Source organism: Fukomys damarensis, unplaced genomic scaffold (genome assembly GCF_012274545.1).
Source record: "Fukomys damarensis isolate Sample0158 unplaced genomic scaffold, DMR_v1.0_HiC HiC_scaffold_14, whole genome shotgun sequence".
NCBI lineage: Eukaryota > Metazoa > Chordata > Mammalia > Rodentia > Bathyergidae > Fukomys > Fukomys damarensis.
The window spans coordinates 66,045,449-66,053,747 of NW_022900926.1; positions in this window are offsets into that span (position 1 = coordinate 66,045,449).

An 8,299-nucleotide genomic window follows, 5' to 3' on the forward strand; every position below is an offset into this window, starting at 1 on the left:
AAAAGCTGTTTTCAAAGTTTCCTGCAGTGGGTCTTGATCTCCTATGAGACAATATGAAGTCCTTGAGAAAGGTGAGCAACAAAGAGACTTATGAGAGAGCTGTGTCTTGGGCTGGTCTAAACTGCTCTAGGCTGCAAAGAAAACACCAAGGACATCCAGTGTTTATTCATTGCAAGTGTGGGAAGGAGGGAAGCTGGGCAGGCCTTGGGACACCTGCTGATAACAGTATTGCAAGCTGGGACACTAGCATATCTTTTGTAGAAGAGAACAAATGGTTAATTCACAGGGTAGGAATTTAGTTGGAGTCAGTTGACTTTGGCTGGAAGTGAACTCATCTGAGCCTTGCTGCTTCATGGACTAGTGATACAGAGAACTTTTACAAGTAATAAAAAACATCTATAAAATGTTAGGAAAATGTAAAATGACTTCTGCTGTCTCTAACAGCAATCTGCTTTGTTTAGTTAAAAATTAACAGACACCGGTGGCATTGACCATGAAGTGGGACATCTGGCCTCATCCCTGACTTTGAACACCCCCTTTCTGTGCACTAGAATAGCTAGCCAGACGAATCTTAAAGGTAAACTCCCCTAACTACAAAGAATGGCTACATCTGGGTTAAAATTAACTGTCTTGTGACTGTGATTTGTATATCAGTAATGTGAACTAAGAGAATAAAATGTAACCACCTGAATGAGATCATGACTGTAAAACCCTGTAAAAGAAGGAGCTATAACCCACCTCCTTCTAGCATTGCTCTTGGTAAGATAAGCCTTTTGCTACTGAAATAAACTTTTTGTTATTGTACTTCCATTCTGCTTCTCTGCACGTGTTATTTACCAATTTCTTCCACAGCATTAGGACTTAAGTCTCAGTAGCAGCCATTAGCCAAGGAGCTAGCTCACCTCTGCTATCTGATATGCCCATTTGAGTCACATAAAGCTTTGGTCAGTAAGACTCCTAAGATAATAGCCAAATTATAGAGGGGCAAGAAGCATGCCAATACTGGGCAGAGGTGTCTGCTACAGCCATGTTAGGGTTAGGATTAGGGTTAGCATAGAGTTTTGGTATAGGGTTAAGTGGTCATTTTTAGGGGTTAGAGATAAGGACCTGAATTAGGGTTAAGTTTAGAGTTTTATGTCAGTGTTAGGATTAGGGTTAAGTGTATTGTGAGGCTTAGTGGTAGGTCTTGGGCTAGGGCTAGGATTAGAGTTGGTTTATTGTTAGATTTAGGGCTAAGGCCTCAGTGATTATGGTTTGTGTTAAATTCATCACCAAGCACATTGATAAATTATTTATGAGTGTTAGTAAATTCTTAGGCAGGTGAAAATTTAAGTGTACCAGAATTTCTTTATGTCTAAAATATAAATGTTCTTCACTGTGGTTTTATTTTTGTATTTTGTGATGTTTGTAGTATTTTACAGCTTTTAGAATTTTATTAGCTTTAGACTTCACTAACCAGGATTCTTGCTCCATTTGTGATATAAATGTTTGCTTTTTTTTTTCCCCCAAGTAAATGTGGAGCAAAAAAAAAAATGGTCTTTTCTCATAATGGTAACAGCATTCAAAAATCTCTCTTAGACTGTACAGCTATTTTTGTTCCTTTATTTCTACCCACTTCTTGCAGAGCATTATTATGGACTGTGACTTTTAATACCATTTTAACATCTGTGTTTTAGAAAGCAAATTCACATTCACATTCTGAATGAAATGGTCACAAATTCTGTTTATATGTTTTACGATCTTGACTCTTTTTGTTGTAAATATCTGAATCTATTAGCGCTCAAAAGTATGCAGAGAAACAAAGACAGGGATTTGTTGGAATAAATAGTCACAAGTCCATTTAGCCAAAAGGAACATAGTTTGACAAAATGACTGTTTTAAAAACAATAAGCCATGAGTTGAAATAGAGTCTTTCAAATATGAAAATTTTCTTGTAGTTTTGGTGACAGACTTTCTAGAGCACAAACCCAGGGCAGAGCCACAGTGCAGGGAAACAGTATGATAAATAAGTTTATATATATATGTGTTCTTCAACAGAAAACATACAAAAGAGGCACTAGTGTTGAATTATATGTTAGTTTTTTTGTTTGTTTATTTTTGGTAACAAAAATCAAACTCGGGTCCTTGCACTTGCAAGGCAGGAGGTGGAACCACTGAGCTAAATCTCCGGCCTTATATGTTAGTTTGTGTTTAATTTTTGTATCATCAATGCTCTTATTTTAAAAGAGGATTAAATAGAAATGTCAATTTCTAGTAATTAACAGTGTGTGTAATTAAACAGATGTTTGAAAATGTGTAAACATGTCTTCAAATAAAATTTTATTGTAGATTAGTTTTATATTTACATAGAAATTGTAGATGAAGTGCCTATATTTTTCCTAGAACTTCAACCTGGTTCCTGCCTTGCCAACATCTAGAGCTACAAGAGATGCATTCTTAACACTTGTTGTCTTAATTACTTTTCTTGATGCTGATACAAAATACCCAACACCCAAAGTAAAAGGAGGAATAGTATATTTCAGCTCACAGTCTGTAGAGGTTTCGGTTCATTGTCAGCTGGTTCCAAGGCAGGGTGGCATGGCAGAAGGGCACGGCAGAAAATAAACAGTCCATGGCATGGCAAGCAGAAGGCTGTGAGCACCAACAGCAGCAGAAGTGAGATTGCCTTTCCTTTTTATCCCAAACAGACTACAAACCTTTTGGGTGGGGCTTCTGTCTTCAATAAGTCTATCCAGGACACCCAGAACTATGCTAATTCCAATCAGTGGACTAATTTAATACCACACTTGCTTAATCCCAGTATCATATACATTAACTCCAGACAACTCTGAAAAGCCCCCACCTCGGAGTCCTTGAGGCTTTGGGGGGAACATTTAGATATAAGACATAACACTTGTCTTAGTCACTTTTCTTCATTGGGACACACTACTTGACACCCACAACTTGGAGGGAGAGAGGTTTATTTTTGCTCATAAATTCTAGGGTTTAGTCCCGAGTTGGCTGGCTCTAAGGCAGGGCAGTATGTCAGAGAGACATGGTGGAGGAATAGCTGCTCATGGTATTGCAGACAAAGGAGAGCATGGGGGGTGGTGGGGGCTGGAAAGGAAGATAGACCTTTTCAGGTCATCTCTTCTGACCACACCCCACCTCCCAATAGTGTGTGATATAGAAGCCCTCATACTCCAGTTACCTTCCAAAAGCCCTACCAATGAGTAATGAAGCTCTTGGGGGATGTCTAGATCTAAACCATAACATTCACATTCTTTCATGCAAAATGCATTTAGTCCGTCTCTAAGATTTGCCAAAGTCCTAATAGTTTCACCACTGCTGAAAAGTTGAAGTTCTAAGTCTCTTCTAGACGTAAGACAAACAGCTTCAAACCCCTGTAAATATTAAAAGTACTGGAGTCTCCTGAAATGTTACCAGAAACCTCTGCAGTGGGCTCCAGTCTCCTGCCCATTGTGTGATACAGGACTGAGGGGGAAAAAAACTAAAAGACAGAACTAAGAGAGACAGAAAGTGGGATGCCAGGATGATCAATTACAGTGCAACCAACAAAGGCACTGACCAGTCCAAGCCACTGATTTTTATTGGTAATCAATTGGGGTAAAGCTGAGCTATGTGCAAGGGCAGAACTATAGGTGAGGATGTGTGATCATGCAGTTTCTATGGAAATTAATGTAAGCAAGCTTTATAAAGGACAAGACAAAGCACTCCGGAATTAGAATAGACAAAATATATGGTTAGAACATTGTCCTACTAAGAAGGTTTTAGTTGTGGGAACTGAATTTGGATGTGAATTACTCTGACCTTAGCATGTAGGCCTTGGCCTGACTCACTTCTATAAACAAGCCAATTATGGGGTTAACTCTTCACAGCCTGCACTGCTTATAGCCTGCTTTGGGGCATAATCAATATTGCAATCTCTAGGCCAGGGTTTTAGCTCAGTGATTCCACTGGCTGCCTTACAAGTGCAAGGTCCTGAGTTTAATCCCCATTACCCATCCCCAAAATATATTGCAGTTTCCCACAAAAAGGAAGTTAAATGCTGCCAACATACAATGGCATAGGATAAATATTCCCATTCTAAAAGGGAGAAATAGGGGGATAGAAAGGAATACGAGCAAAGCAAGACTGAAATTCTGCACAGCAAACAAATCCTCTAGCTCCATGTCTAGCACCCAGGGCAAGCTTTGGTGAGATGCAAACACCAGATGTCTTGGGCAGTCCTGCCCCTATGGCACTGCCAGTGGGTGCAGTTCTCCCACCTTCTCTCTTGGGCTGGCCTTGCTCTCCTTGGAACTTTCAAATTTCTGGCTACTCCAACTCTCTAGGGTCTCCACTGCACTTTTGGCAGCACTCTTAAGCTTTGCACATCGCCTTCTCAGTGGCACACTGCCTGACCTCCCAGACCTTCCGAAATATGGGTGGAAACTTCTCTGATCCTATTGCATTCTACATGCATGTAAAACCATTATCACTTGGGTTATGCTAAGGTGTGGCTGCAGAGGGCTCCAAATGCCTGAATGGCTAAATATTGGCCAAAGTCCAGAGAACAAGTTCCCTAGGTGGCCCCTCTTGCTCACTGTGCCTTGGGGCTCTCCTCAAAACAAACTCCTTCACTTTTGCAATTTTGAGACTGTGAAAGGGGTGGCCTTGCTGATTCCTAACATGCCCTTTAGTCATTTTTTCTGTTGTCCTGATCCAAAGCACTTGTGGGTTTTTTGTTTTTGTTTTTGTTTTTTAGATCTGAATGTTCTCAGCAATCAAGCTTTACCCTGCCCCATCTTTGGGGAATCTTTCTGGCAAAATTGAATACCTTTTAAATGGTCTTTTTGTTTGTTTGTCATACAGTAGATTTTGCAAAACCAGCAAATAGTAAACATATGAGAGCCTGAGTGTTGGGCTGCCTTTAAATTTCCTCTCCCATATCAATTAGTATGCCACCCTTAATCTCAGCCTCCCACAAAGTCCTAGAACATAACCAAAATGTAGATAAATTTTTTGCCATAATATAGCACATGATCTCAAGTCCAACTGCCAATGGAGTCTTTTCTCTCACTGTTGCCTCCTGAGCCTAGTTTTGCTCTCTGTATTTTTATCAGTATTCTGAACTCCAACCAGAATTTCCCTTCAAGCTTGACTTACAGCATTGTAGGGTTGCCTCTCTAGCCACTATCTCCAAACCTTTCCAAAACTCCTCCCAGAAACCGGTTCTAAAGGCTTCTGAATCACATGGTCAGATAGCATCACAATAACTACTTCTCTGATATCAAAATATCATAGTGACATTTTTTTGTTGTTGTTGTGGGACAAAATTCCCAACACCCACAATTTAAAAGGAGAGAGGTTTATTTTGTTTAATAGTTTCTACAGGTTTTACTTCATAGTTGGGATATAGCTCAGTGGTGTCGCTGCCTGCCTTGTAAGCGTAAGTTCCTGAGTTCGATCCCCCAAACCAAAAAAAAAAACATCATCATTAAGCCCAAGGTCACAAATAAATAGGAGAAATAGAACAACACAGTCTTATTAATAAATGTATAAAGAATGAGGGAAATAGAAAAATTACTATCAGAATTCCACAGCAGTGATTATTGGAGACTGTTATGCATGCCATTGGTGCTAAAACTAATGGGCATAGATTTTCTTCTGTTTTCTACTTGAACTTTTATAGTTTTCGGACAGTGTATTCTAGGAAGAATTTGAGTGCGCCTTTGAGTTTTTCCATCTACATTCACTTAATTTGATATGGATTTGAAATATTTGTTCCATCACTATTTTTTGGATAAAAGTATGAGTAATGGTTTTCAGTTAGAATTTCTAAAATCATGGCATTGAATAACGAGGAAAGAATACCAGATTTCATTAATTTTGCAGGAAGGCCAGGAGGAGGGACACATATACTTCACTGAACTGCGAGCCTCCTGACTGACTCCCAGTGGGCACTGGGCAATCTTCCACCTTTCGTGACCATTCTGACACAGGAGGGTGCCAGCGGCCTGAGTCCACTGAAGATGGAGCTCTGCATCAAACCCTCAGGACTGTTCTCCCAGAAGCGCTGTGCAACCCTGAGGGAAAAACTCTTGGTCCTTGCTCTGAGTGTGGGGCTGTGGGAGGGGCAGTGGTGAGGAGTCCTCGGGGAAGCCAGCCCAGGAAGGACTTCAAGGAAAAGGTGTCAAAGCACGCACTGAAATGTCCACGGAAGACATGATTGCCCTGCTATGATCTCCCTACCATGGCTTTCGTACTCATGTGCCATCCACACAGTAACTTCTAATACTAATAAAGTTCCTGCACAAGGAATGTGATAGTTAAACATTGGACCCCTAATACTGATATCCATGCAGTGGCCTCTTAACATTAGTACAGTATTCACAGAGCAGCCTCTAACCCTAATTTAATATCGATAGAGTGGTCAGAAGAAAGTTTCCGGGTCTTTTCTTAAGCCCCTAGTATGGGCTTTCCAAGTACGCAAGTCAGAGGGGAAGAAGGGCACATTCACAGTGCCCCAATATCCTAGCCCTGGCTTCTCCCAGAGGGAAATGGTCATTTAGGTTGATTCTTTGTTCTGCTTCTAGTGCTGGCATGGCTAGCTCTCTCTGGATTCTCAGAGACCATTTCTTATGGGATGGAGAGATAAAGGATAGGTCAAATTCCCATGGGATAGAGATTTGTCAGGAAAGCAGGGGGCTCCATTTTGCCAAGAAAGGCAATGGAGTTATGGTGTTATGGTTTATACCTAGGTATTCCTCCAAATCCTTATGAACTCACAGGGCTTGGGAAGGTGATTAGATCATGGAGGCAGTATACTCATCAGTGGATTAGTACCCTGAGTTTATAGCTAATGTGGGAGGTGAAGCCGAGCTGAAAGAGGTGGGGCACTAGGGGTGTGGCCTGAAAAGGTCTGACTTCCGCTCTCCTCCCTTGATCTCTCTCTTTCTGCTTCCTGTCTGCCATACCATGAGCTGTTTACCCTCCGCCTTGGGGCCAGCTGACTTAGACAGAAACCTCTACAAACTGTGAGCTGAAATAAACCTTTCCTCCTTTAACTGCGCATGTTGAGAATTGAGTCTGCGATGGGAAAGTAACTAACACGGGGTAAAGGATGAAAGGGAAGTAGGAGTTGGCAGAGAAGGCAGAAGAAATTGGAGGAGCCTAAAAGGGAGACAGTGATGCAGTACATCCTTCTGAACTCATACAGGGAGCATAGTTTATGCTTTGGTTTGTTTTTGTTACTGGGGATCAAACTCAGGACCTTGTGTTTTCATGTTTGCGAGACAGGTGGTGGAACCACTGAGCTAAATCCCTGGCCCTAGTTTATGCTTTTATTACGTTTTATTAGTACATGTTTGCAATACATAGTCTTTGCATTCAGCTTGGGGGTTTGGCACATATACATAGCCCATCTTGTCCCTGCCCTCCATTTGCCTGCTTCCTCCTTCCACATATCTCCTTTTCATCTCTTTAACATGGCTCTTTAGTTTACTCTTAAAGTTGGTATTGTTTGAGTCTGTCATATTAGAGAGATCATGTGGTATATAACATTTTGTGATTTGTTTTTAACATTTAACATTATAATCTCAAGATTCATCTTCCTACAAATGACTCACATTTATCCTTTGTTATGGCTGAATAGTATTCCATTAGTACTACATTGTGTATGTATTACATGTTCTTTATCTATTCATATTGATGGGCGTCTAGGCTGCTACATAATTTAGCTATTGTGAGTTGTGCTACTGTAAATATGAGCATGCATGTATCTCTGTAGTAAGATGGCTTTAGCTCCTTCTGGCAAGATACCCAGGAAAATTATAGCCAGGTCAAAGGAATACCTATTTTTAGTCATTTAATTTCTCAGAAATCCACACTTCTGATAAAGGGCCCTAAAACACTAAGTGTATGGGATCTAGGCACATTTCTTTAGCTTTGGGCAATATAAATCCAACTATAGAATAGTATCATAATATCAAAAATGATTGCATTCCTAAATTTCTCTATCCCCCAATTCTTAGTAAGGCCAAGACATCCTGCATAAGAAAATGAGTTGTTTCTTTATCAGAAGATAATATTCAGAGGACTTCCAATTTGTACTGTGTACTCTAGTGGCAATTTCTCTGGTATTGAGACCTGTCTGATCACACTTTTGATTATAAGTTGTACATTTGTTTTCAATTTCTTTGGTTAGTGCACACAACCACTGATTTTCTCTTGCTCTCCTATACATGCAAAAGTATTCTGTTTACTAACAAAGGGGAAGATCCAGGAGACAAAGCTACTTGTCCTGAAGAGTTAAAGT